The sequence below is a fragment of the Dama dama genome, unplaced genomic scaffold (genome assembly GCF_033118175.1).
Source record: "Dama dama isolate Ldn47 unplaced genomic scaffold, ASM3311817v1 ptg000270l, whole genome shotgun sequence".
Lineage (NCBI taxonomy): Eukaryota > Metazoa > Chordata > Mammalia > Artiodactyla > Cervidae > Dama > Dama dama.
The window spans coordinates 35,889-48,693 of NW_026871048.1; the positions used below are offsets into that span (position 1 = coordinate 35,889).

The 12,805-nt window shown below is 47.4% G+C and overlaps 1 pseudogene; it reads left to right on the plus strand.

Moving 5' to 3' along the window:
• Window positions 1-3,167: 3,167 nt before the first annotated feature.
• LOC133053773 (PI-PLC X domain-containing protein 1-like) lies at window positions 3,168-7,182 on the plus strand (annotated as a pseudogene).
• The last annotated feature ends 5,623 nt before the right edge of the window (window positions 7,183-12,805 follow it).

Genomic DNA, 12,805 nt, shown 5'->3' on the forward strand with positions numbered 1-12,805 from the left:
CCACTGATCCAACCCCACTGACCCAACCATTGCCCAACCCTCCCTCTATCCATCCATCCACCTGCCCACCATCCATCCACTCTTCCATAACATCATCAAATCAAATTATATTATGAACTTGTAAATCTCCCCTTCCCTTGACCCTGAGAATAAATAAGAAAAAAAAAAAAAAAAAACAAAGAAAGAAATAAAGCTAGTCCAAACCTATGTTCAGAGACAGAAAGGAAGGATTTCTGGATTGTCCCTGGGTGACCGCTAAAGTGTGAATCTATCCACACTTGTCTCTGAAACAGATCACACAGATTTAAAAGGAAAAAGAATGCTCCAGCGCCCGCGAGGCGCACTTGCTGCAGACGCGCATCCCGGAAACATCCGTGCGGCGGGTTCCCGGTCCGGCGTGGCGGCCGCTTGGTGGCTGACGGCCCCCTTGCCCCGCCGGGCTCCCCGAGCCCCTCGGCCTCCTCGCGCCGCGCCGCGGGAGCCGGTCCCAAACACACGCGGCGAGGTCCCGGTACCGGGGGCGGTTCGCTGGCGAGTGAGGAGGCGGCAGCCCGGTGAGCGGCAGGAATGGGCGCGGAGGCGCCGCCCGCAGGCGATGCGGGGGACTCGGGTCTCTCTCTTTCTTTCAGGATTGGGAACCCTTGCCACACTCACCTGCTCAACTAAGAACGCATTACCATGGATTGGAATGAAAATTGACCTTTTCCAGTCCTGTGTCCATTGATGAGTCTTCCAAGTTGTTGGCATATTGATTCAGCACGTCAGCAGCATCCTCTTTAGGGATTTGAAATAACTCAGCTGGAATTCCATCACCTCCACTATCTTTATTCGTACTCATGCTCCCTAAGGCCCACTTGACTTCACACTACCGGATGTCTGGCTGTAGCCAGCTAAAGGGAAGAAGAAAAGCCGGGGCAAGTCGCGTGGGAAGAAGCAGAAGAAGCCGGAAGTGGACATCCTCAGCCCCGCCGCCATGCTGAACCTCTACTACATCGCGCACAACGTGGCCGACTGCCTGCAGCTGCGCGGCTTCCGCTGGCCAGGCGCCGCCAAGGCAAAGAAGGGGAAAGGCAAGACTTAAGCCAGAGCGTTTCCCAGCCCCTCTATCCTGCAGACAGCAGAACCCGGGGAAGAGAAAGGAGGATTATGCCACCGTTGCAAGCAAAATAGACTTCACTGAAGACAATCTGAGATGCAAACTGAGTGTGCTTTTTTTGTGGTAGATAATGATAAACGCATTTTACTTCCTCAGCTAAACCCAGGTATGAGTGAGCGAGCCAGTTTGGTTTTTCAGAAGTTAAGGGGCTGGGGGGAGAAAGTGTGTGGTAATTCCCGCGCGGTGTGGTGGAATTGATAGAACTTTTTAAAGTTGTTATAAATCTGGATTAGAATTGAACCTTGCTGTCGAAGGGCAGTTCTAGCTTTCACGAGTTTTCTTTTGCCCAAAGGGGTTTTGTTTTTTAAAGTAGACATGACAAAATGCATTGCATTTGCTCATGGGTCCCTCTTTTGACCACAGTTTCCTTTCCTCATCTTTTTCTGCAAAAGTAATAAATATTTTGTTACTACCATTTTCTCCTCAAAAAAAAATAAAATAAAATAAAAGGAAAAAGAATAAATGAAATTACACATGACCCACAACACTGGCATCATAAAGAGCCTGAAAATACTATGAAAGTACTTGTAACTAGAGAGGGTCTGTCTGTGCTATGTCGTGTCTGACTCTTTGCAACAACATGGACTGTTCCCACCAGGCTACTCTGTCCATGGGATTCTCCAGGCAAGAATACTGGAGTGGGTTGCCATGCCCTCCTCCAGGAGATCTTCCCCACCCAGAGAGCCTCCCAGAAAGATAGGAAAGGACACGGCTTTACTGTGGAACCAGCCTGAAACCAGAAAGGGGACTCATGTACTAAGAGCATCACAGTCTGAAGTCACAGAGGCTGGGGGAGCTGGGAGGGGAAGGGGGAAGCTGGGTCGCGCCCTTTGTGCAGCTGAGCTGACACCAGAGCTCCTTCCTGGTCCCAGATAAGCAATAGTTGAGTTCTCATGTCCTCTGAGATGGGTTTGTGTTTGCACCCCGGCACCTCCTCCAGGGAGACTTTCTTGGTGGCTAAGACAGTAAAGAATCAGCCTGCAATGCAGCGGACCCAGGTTTGCTCCCTGGGCCGGGAAGATCCGTGGAGGAGAAAATGGCACCCCACTGTAGTATTCGCACCTGGGAAATCCCATGGACAGAGGAGCCTGGCAGGCTACAGTCCATGGGGTCACAGAGAGTCGAGACGACCGAAGCGACTGAGAACACATGCACACACTCCCATCCCTCCCCTGTAGTGCTTCTCCTGGGTGGATCGGGGATTTTGTGGGGTGGAGAGAAGCCGGGTGGGAAGCAGTCATTGTGGAGGATGTAGAGGAGTCAATGCTGGGGGCCCTGTCTGTGGGGAGGGGGCACCCAACTGACAGTGGTCCTGTCACTGGCACACGTTAGCCAGGGGTTGGAGGCTGGGCTGGGTAGAGAACCCACCTGGGCCCAGGTGCCCCCAGGAGCAGGGGCCCACCTGGAGGGGACAGATGGCTGTCAAGCACAGCTCTTGCCTTGTGTAATTGCTTCCTCCTGGGAGATCCCCAGCTGCTGGAATCCTTCTCAGGGGATCTGATGGGCAGAGAGCCAGGGCTGGAATATGGGCAAACCTCATTCCTGCTTGCATCAGGTGCCTGCAGCCTGGCCTTAAGAGCTCACACCCAGAGAAGGGAGTGAGCAGTAGGGCATCCACCAGAACCTGGGAGTCCTGCAGGACTGGGGTCCCTCTGCTCTGAGGGTCCCTTGGTGCCAGGGTCTCTCTGTTCTATGTCCCTCCAGGGCAGGGTCCCTCCATCCTGGGGGGCCTCAGTGCCGGGGTCTCAAGTGGTATGGTTGCCAAGGAGAAATGGGCTGTGTGCGGGGTGGGGGACACGGGTGGTGGTCTTTCAAGGGGTGTTGAAGCTCATTTGCTGCAGCAGCATTTAATTTAATCCTTGTAGAGGTGGATGGCAAGTGCCAGTGTGTAGCTGACAATATTCATGTACGTCTTTGCTTTTTCTTTTAATTTGGATGGGGGGGGGGGCGCTGTGACTTCCTTTCCCTTTTCCCATTTTTTATCCTTATATTTCTTTTTTCTTTTTCCGTCATGACTCTCTACAGAGAACACAGTACCGTTTTCTGCTACTAGTTTATGTTAATATTACTTTTTTGCGTTTTCTTTTATTTTGGATGGAGAGAATCTATTATTTTCTTTCCCTTTTTTTATCCTTATGTTTTCTTGTTTTTCCATTATGACTCCTTGTAGAGGACACAGTACATTTTCTGCTACAAATTTATATTAGGGCTTCCCTGGTGGCTCAGTTGGTAAAGAATCTGCTTGCAATGCCAGTGACATGGGTTCGATTCCTGGGTTGGGAAGATCTCCTGGAGAAGGGAATGGCAACCCACTCCAGTAATCTTGCCTGGATAATTCCATGGACAGAGGGGTCTGGTGGGCTACAGTCCACTGGATAGAAAAGAGTTGGAAACTGAACAACTTTCACTTTTCAATTTATGTTAAAGTTATTTTTTGCTTTTTCCTGTCTTATTTGTGTGCTGGACAGATGTTTCTTCCTTTCCTTCTCCCTGCTTGATTCCTTCTTGCCTTTCCTAGTACTGTTTCTGGGGGTGGGCACAGACCTTTGTGGGTCTTGTGTGTCCTCATGTCCAAGGGTCCAGCTTGGGTGTTTGGAGCCTGGGCTGGTGAACCCACAGGGCGCTTCCACCCAGGGACTGCCTGAGAGGAGGGTGAGGCTGGACTCTGCAGGAACACTCCCCCAAGACCACAATCTGGACCCGGGCTGTGTGCTCCACGTGACCAGTGACCCTGGAGACCCTGTTCCCAGAAGCAGGGCCTCAACCCCGCAGCACCAACACTGTTGATTTCACAGTGGAAGATGTGGCCCTCATTGGGCGTCCTCAGTGCATGCCCAGCCCCTGAGCAGGGGGCCGCCCTCTGTGCCCAGCACAGGTGACCGACCTCTGTGTGCAGGTGCTGAGCATCACGAAGCAGCTGGATGCCGGCGTGAGGACCTGCGGATGGTGCACACAGAGGAGGGCACCGAGGGGAACCTGCACTCTACCACATGGTGTACACGACGGCCCTCGTGGAGGTGGGGGCGGGGGCAGGGGGTATGGACGGGGGTCCGCCAGCCAGGGACACCCACGTCTGGTTCAGGCAGGATGGGGAGGGCCTCTGAGGGGATGGGCACACGTCCACTCAGATGGACATATGGCCAGTCCAGGCAGGAGAGGCAGAACTCTAAGGGGAAAACACAGGTCCACTCCAGTTAGAAGATGCTGACCTCTAAGGGGATGGATACACTCCTCCTGGCAGGAGAGGGCTGACCTCTGGCATCAGTCACTCAGAATTCCCGACCAACATGCTTTTCTGAACTCACACCTCTACCCCTGGCCTCTGGGGTGTCTCCCAGAATTTGGCTAAACCAAGGTTCGTGACACGTCGTTTCCTGTGTCCCGTTTTGGGGTGTCCAGTCCACACTCTTGGCTGCTGGCCAGGTCACTTAATGTTTCACTCTGGCCTCGCCCCCGGTGCCCCCACCACAGAACCTAATGACCCTTGGGGTCTGGAGGTTCCGTCCCGACCTCACTGTGAATGTGCCCTGCTGGCCTCCCACGCTCCCTGGAGTACAGACTTCTCACAGTATTATAAGCACTGCTCTCTGCTGCTGTGCACACACACACGCATGCATATCCATGCACACACAGACCCTGAACACATGCACACATGTGTGTGCACCTGTACCTACAGGAGCATGTACATACACACACAGAAACACACACACACAGACCCCCCAGAGCAATGCCACAGCTCCCCACTACCACTCAGAAGAGGCTGGGTCCCATGGGACCAGGCGCCATGCTTTATGTCTTTCTGTGTCAGGAACCCCCAACCCGTCTGTAGAGGGGCTGTGCTGGGGGAAGTCCCCACCCACGCCCCTGTCTCTCACTGCAAGGCCCCTCTCCTCCACCCCCTCCCAGAACGCCCTCCTGGAGATCTCAGAGTGGCTGGAGAACCACCCCCAGGAGGTGGTTATCCTGGCATGCAGGAACTTCGAGGGCATGATGGAGGACCTGCAAGAGAACCTGATGGGCTGCATCAAGAACATCATTGGGAACATGCTGTGTCCCCGTGGGGTGAGCAGGGGCCACAGGCTCCCCATGCTCTTGTCAGCGGGAGCACTAGGCTTCACTGTAATCCGACTACCTGCTCGCTACGTGAAGGTGATTCAGACTCCAGGTGATGCCGCTCACGAACTCCAGTAATCCATCCACCACTGTCTCCACTCAAACACCCCAGTAACCAGCCCATCACTGGTCACAGGCATGCCCAATAATCCACCCTGCCCGGTCTCTATTCAGGCACTCCCCAAATCCATCAATCACGCCTCAAGATGCCCCAGTAATCCACCTGCCATTTCCTATCACAAATCCCAATAATCCACCCACCTCTCTTTCCACTCAGGTACATACCCCAATAATTGACCCATCACTGCTCAAGACACCCAAGTAATCTACCCACCACTGTCTCCACTCAAACACCCCAAAAATCTATCAATCACTGCTCAAGACACCCCAATAACCCACCCATCACCTTCTCCACTCAGACACCCCAGTAATCTACCCATTAGTGTCTCTACCCAGACATGCCATTATTCCACCCACGATTGTCTCTTCTCACAGAGAACCCAATAACCAGTCCATCACTGCTCATAGACACCCCAATAATCCACACACTGCTGTAGCTTCTCGGATACCTTCTCACAATACCTGATGCATTGTGTCACAAGGCACCCCAATAACCACTGTGCACACGTCTCATGGGCACCTGGATGATTCTCCCCACAGGAGGTGCCGAATCTGCGCCAGCCGTAGTCCCGGGGCCGGCAGGTCATCCTGTCGTACAAGGACGAGGCATCCATGAGTCAGCATGCAGAACTGTGGCCCGGTATCCCCTACTGGTGGGGGAACCAGGTGAAGCCCCGAGACCTCATCCACTACCTGGAGCACACGAAGAGCTGCAGCCACCCAGGTGAGTTCCGCCTTCATACCGGACACCTGATCACACGCATGTCCTAGCACATGGGGGCTGGCTTTGGGTTCAAGTGGATAAATGGAACAGGACATATTAGGGGACGTTATTCTGTTCAACACATGGAGAACAGGGCATGGACATTCTTGGGGATGTTACTGTGTCTACCACAGGGGGTCAGGAAGTACATAGGATGTGAACATCCGTGCGGACATTATTGTGTCCACCACACGGGGTCAGGACGTGGACATCTCTGGGGTCACTGTCCAGCCTGCCTGCCCTCTGTAACAGGAGAAATTCATCAGTCAACACCCCTGTGAGTCCCTGCTGTCTGAACTTTGGTCTCTGTCAGACATCTGAATCTCTGACGATGGAGGAGGCCAGAGTCTGGGTGGGTGATGGCACAGCTTGGTGACTGCGTGGGCAGGTGACCCATGGGTTACTGGTCACATGCGCAGGAGATGTGTGGGTTGGTGACCGCGTGGGTGGGTGACCATGTGGGTGGGTGACCGGTTTGAGCTCCTGACAGCAGGGTGGGTTACCATGTGAGTTGCTGACCTGGTGAGTGGGTGACCGCATAGGTGGGTGATGGTGTGAGGGGGTAATCATGTGGACAGGTGACCACATGACCTCGCAGGTTCGTGACCCCATGGGTGGGTGACCACATGGGTTATTGGCCACGTGGAGGGATCACCACATCATGTAGTGACCCCGTGGGTGGGTGACCGACCATGTGAGTCAGTGACCACATGGTCTGGTTTGTCACATGACTCCGTGGGTTAGTGACTACACATGTAGGCGGCTGACCCCACAGCCGGCACCATGAGCTGCGGCCCCTCTCTTGTCCCAGGCAGGCTGTTCATGGCCAGCATCAACCTCACGGAGAACCTGCACTTTGTCCTCATCCACCCGGCCTGGTCCCTGGCCCCACTACCTTTGCGCATGGGTGCGGGGCCACTGCCCGGGGTCAGCTGCCAGCTATACCAACACCATCGCAGGCGACTTCATCTGCGCCGTCGGGTTTGATGGCAATGTCATCAGGTTGAACCAGAAGCTGCTTCGGGGCTGACAGATGGTTCGTGTGTGGAGCTGGGCATCACGGAGGCTGCGTCTCAGTCACGTTCGTGTTACCAGCCTGAACCGGAAACCGCCTAGGGGCTGATGGTCCACGCACTGAGGGGCTGGGCATTGCGAGGCCACTTCTGGTTCACATCCTGTGACGTCACTGGGCTGAACCGGAAGCTGCTTCGATGCCGCCAGACGGTGCGTGGGTGGAGCTGGGTGTAACGGAGGCTGCGTCTCAGTCACGTCCTGTGCCGTCACCGGCCTAAACTGGTAGCCGCCTTGGTGCTGATGGATGGCGCGTTTAGGAGCTGGGCATTGCGGAGGCTATTCTCAGCCCTGTCCTGCGGGGCTGGTCATCCGTCCGCCCGTCCACTGAACGATGGTGACTGCAGAGGTGTGGCCAGGTGGCAGGGTCCATGGTCTCCTCGGTCCTCCGTGTGTCTCTTGGCGAATGCAGAGTGTGAGGTTATGATTAAAGGTGAGTGCATGATTTATACAATCACATCCTCAGGGAGACACACCTGGTCTGTGGCTTCCCCGTAGGAGAGTCTGGGTTGTCCCCTCCCCCTGGCACCGAGAGCAGCAGACGGTGACCCCCAGCTCGGGAGGCGGGGGAGGCAGTATGGCAGTGGCTATATCTTTCCGTGTGTGCTTTACGTTTCTCTTCTCTTCTTATCTATTTGTTAGGCCTCCTCAGACAATCACTTTGCCTCTTTGCAATTCTTTTTCTTGTGGATGCTTTTGATCACCATCTCCTGCACAATGTTGGGAACCTCCATCCATAGGTCTTCTGGTGCCGTGTGTTCCAGGCCTAACCCTTGAGTCTATTTGTCCCTTCCAGAGTATACTCACAAGGGATTTGAATAAAGCAAAGAACCACCGGAACACAGTAGAATGGGAAAGACTAGAAATCTCTTCAGGAAAATTAGACATGCCAAGGGAACATTTCATGCAAAGACAGGCACAATAAAGCACAGAAACGTTATGGGCCTAACTAAAACAGAAGAGATTAAGAAGAGGTAGCAAGAATACACAGAAGAACTGTAAATTAAAAAAAAAGATCTTATTATCCTGGATAACCACGATGGTGTGATGAGTCACCCAGAGCCAGACATCCTGGAGTGCAAAGTCAAGTGGGCCTTAGGAAGCAGCAGTACGAACAAAGCTAGTGGAGGTGATGAAATTCCAGCTGAGAGCTTTCAAATCCTGAAGATGGTGCTGTTAAAGTGGTGCACTCAATAGGCCAGCCAGTTTGGAAAACTTGGCAGTGGCCTCAGGACTGAAAAAGGTCAGTTTTCATTTCAATCCCAAAGAAGGGCAATGCCAAACAATGTTCAGACTACCGCACGACTGCACTCATTTCACATGCTAGCAAGGTAATGCTCGAAAACCTTCAAGCTAGGCTTCAACAGTACGTGACCTGAGAACTTTACAGACCCCACATTCAAACAGTTGATTCTAAATGCACAGTGATACCACAAAGATGGTCAAGGTAAAGACATAGAATGTGACTTTATGTCTAAGTCAGTGAAACAAAATATTCACTGCAAGGTACATACTGTTTTAGCTTGAAAAATTTTATATTTGAATATAAAACATCCTGCTGAAATTGAAAAATATGTTTTAAAGTGAAATTCATTCTTAATTGTCAATTACTTTGAGCCTATGGAAAAAAGAAAATATAATTACATTCATTGGGACTGCTTCAGTTCAGTTCAGTCACTCAGTCGTGTCCAACTCTTTTCATTGGGTGCTGCTTAAATTTTCACAGACGTTTTTTTCTTAAAAATTCCCTTACAGTTTTAACATCTTAATTAGATATAAAATGGTCAGTAGATTTTATACTATGTTTTCTGGACATTTTCATTTCCTTTAATTTATTAATGTAACTAGAATGTTTTTCTATTGAGTGAGTATTAAAAATGACTCCTCTCTCTTGAGTGGAACACACTGTTTACACTACTGTTGGGAGACATTTTAGTGCCTAAAACCTTTTATACTTCAGCTCTACAATCTAGGTTTTTTGTTTGTTTGTTTTGCTTTGCTTAGGCTGAGAATTTTCTCATCTATTTGTAGTATCTTCAGAGTTTCTGTTAGGAATATGTGTCTGCTGTTGCTTACTTGCACCGTCGTGTCCAACTCTTTGCCACCCCATGGACTGTAAGCCCACCAGTCTCTTCTGTTCACGGGGATTCTCCAGGCAAGAATGCTGGAGTGGGTTTCCATGCTCTCCTGCAGGGGATCTTCCTGACCCAGAGATGGAATTCACATCTGCCACAGCTCCTGCATTGCAGGCGGATTCTTTACCACTGAGTGAAACTGGATCTTGTATACGTGAAACCCACTTTAATTATGAAGATTCATAATCAGTGAAAAACAAAGATGGAGAATCCCAAAAAAGCATTTATCTTTAACCAATTAATAATAAGAATAAAAACCTTCATTTCAACTTGCATTCGTTTATTTTTTCTTTTAAATTTTCATTGAAGGATAATTACTTTCCAGAATTTTGTTGTTTTCTGTCAAACTTCAACATAACAGTCTTTCTTAACTCATAGTTTCTCTTAAATATCATCTTATTCTGTGTAAATAACTTCTTTTAACATTTCTTACAGACAAGGTATCTGCTGAGAATGAATTCCCCAATGTTTTGTTCATATGAAAATATCTCCTTCTCCTTTGTTTTTGAAGGATAATATTCCTGGATGTAGAAGTTAATTTCAGTAGTTTAAAAGAAAAAAAATACGTTTGATTTATTGAAATGTTGTACCTGTACCATGAATTTACTAGTTAAGCTGTATAATTCATTGATTTGTAACTTATTCATAGGTTGAATAACCATAACCACAGCCTCATTCTAGAATATTTTCATCATTCCAATTGGGAAACACTCTCCTGCTGGCAGACATTTTCCATTTCCCCCTTCATCTGGGCCCTTGCATTCACTCCTCTATTTCCGGTCTTCAGAGAATTACTTAATCTGAGACATACGTGTTCACACGAACAGAATAATGCAATACACAGCCTTTTGCTCCCAGCTTCTTTTAATTAACATGATCATTTCAGAGCTCTAGCATGTTATAGCTTATATAAGAACTCCATTCATTTGATGGCCAAATAATTTTGTACTGCATGTTTTATTTATTCGATCACCAGTTGATGGTCATTTGAGTTATTTCAATGTTGTTTTCCTTTTTAAAGTTTATTTCTTTTTAAAAATTATTTTTAATTTAATAATTGTAAAATTTTAAATTTAATGGCCTTTTCTGCATCTATTTAGGTTATCATATGATTTTTAGCTTTCCTGTGGTTAATATGGTGTGTCACATTAATTGATTTGCGAATATTGAAGAATCCTTGCATCCCTGGAATAAAGCCAACTTGATCATGGTTTTTGATATGTTGTTGAATTCTGTGTGCTAAAATTTTGCTGAGGATTTTTTGCATCTATGTTCATCAGTGATATTGGCCTGTAGTTTTCTTATTTGGTCTTGTCTTTGCCTGGTTTTGGTATCAGGGTGATGGTAGTCCTGTAGAATGAGCTTGGAAGTGTTCCTTCCTCTGAAATATTTTTGAGAGAGTTTTAGAAGGATAGGCATTTGCTCATCTCTGAATGTTTGATGGAATTCACCTGTGAAGTCATCTGGTCCTGGGATTTTGTCTTTTGGGAATTTCTTGGTCACAGCTTCGATTTGGGGCTTGTAATTGGGTGGTTCATAATTTCTATTTCTTCCTGTTTCAGTCTTGGAAGATTGAGCTTTTCTAAGCTTCTGTCCATTTCTACCAGGTTATCTATTTTATTGCCATAGAGTTGTTCATAATAGTCTCTTATAATCCTTTGTGTTTCTGCATTTTCTGATGTAATTCTCCTTTTTCATTTCTAAGTTTGTTGATTTCATTCTTCTCTCTCTGTTTCTTGATGAGTCTGGCTAAAGGTTTGTCAATTTTGTTTATCTTCTCAAAGAACCAGCTTTTAGTTTGTTAACCTTTGCTGTTGTTTCTTTCATTTATTTTTCATTTATTTTAGCTCAGATTTTTATGATTTCTTTCCATGTACTAATTTTGGCTATTTTTTTTGTTTGTTTTGGTTTTTTTTATCAGTTGTTTTAGGAGTCAATTGAGCTTGTCTATTCAACGCTTTTCTTGTTTCTTGAGTTAGGATTGTATTGCTACAAACTTCCCTCTTGGAACTTATTTTCCTGCATCCCATAGATTTTGAGTTGTCGTGTTTTCATTGTCATTTTTTTTCTAGAAAATTTTCGATTTCCATTTTGATTTCTTCGGTAACCTGTTGGTTAGTTAGAAACGTGTTGTTTAATCTCCATGTGTTTGTGTTTCTTAGAGTTTTCTTTTTTTCTTCTAATTGATATCTAGTCTCATAGTGTTGTGGTCAGAAAAGATGCTTGATACAATTTCAATTTTGTTCATTTTACTGAGATTTGATTTGGGACCCAAGATGTGGTCTCTCCTGGAAAATGTTCCCTGTGCACTTGAGAAGAAGGTGTATTCTTCTCCATTTGGATGACATGTCCTGAAGATATCAATGAGATTCATCTCATCTCATGTATCATTTAAGACATGTGTTTCTGCATTAATTTTCTGTTTTGATGATCTGTCCATTGGTGTGAGTGAGGTGTTAAAGTCAACTATGATTTTTTTTACTGTCAATTTCGCTTTTAATGTCTGTTAATGTTTGTCTTATGTATTGAGGTGCTCCTTTGTTGGGGGCATAGATGTTTACAATTGCTATGTCTTCATCTAGTATTGATCCCTTCATCACTATGTAGTGTCCTTCCTTATCTATTGTAATCTTCTTTCGTTTAAGGTCTGATATGAGGATTGCTATTCCATCTTTCTTTTGATTCCCATTTGCATGGCATATATGTTTCCATCCTATCACTGTCAGTCTGTATGTGTTTTTAGGTCTGAAGTGGGGTTCTTATAGACAGCAGGTACATGGGTCTTTTTCTTTTAAATTAATGTATTTATTTTAATTGGAGGCTCCTTACTTTGCAGTATTGTGGTGGTTTTTGCCATATATTGAGTTGAATCAGCCATGGGAGTACATGTCTTCCCCGTCCTGAAACCCTTACCGCTTCTCTCCCCATCCCACCCCTCAGGATTTCCCCAGTACAGCGGCTTTCAGTGCCCTATGTCATGCATCAAAGTTGGGACAGGTGATCTATTTCACATATCGTAATATACATGTTTCGCTGTTAGTCTCTCAAATCATCTCACCCTGGCCTTCTCCAACAGTGTCCAAAAGTCCCTTCATTATATCTGTGTCTCTTTTACTGCCTTACATATGTGGACATCATTACCATCTTTCTAATTTCTATATATATGTGTTAATATACTCCATGGGTCTTTTTCCTTCTAACATACTTCACTCTGTATAATAGGCTCCAGTTTCATCCACCTCATTAGAAGTGATTCAGATATGTTCTTTTTAATAGCTGAGTCATATGTATCACGGTTTTCTTTTCTGTGTATATGTTGAAGGACATCTAGGTTGCTTCCATATCCTAGCTATTGTAAACAGTGCTGTGGTGAGCATTGGGGTACACATGTCTTTTTCAGTGCTGGTTTCCTCAGTGTGTGTGCCCAGCAGTGGGACTTCTGGGCTG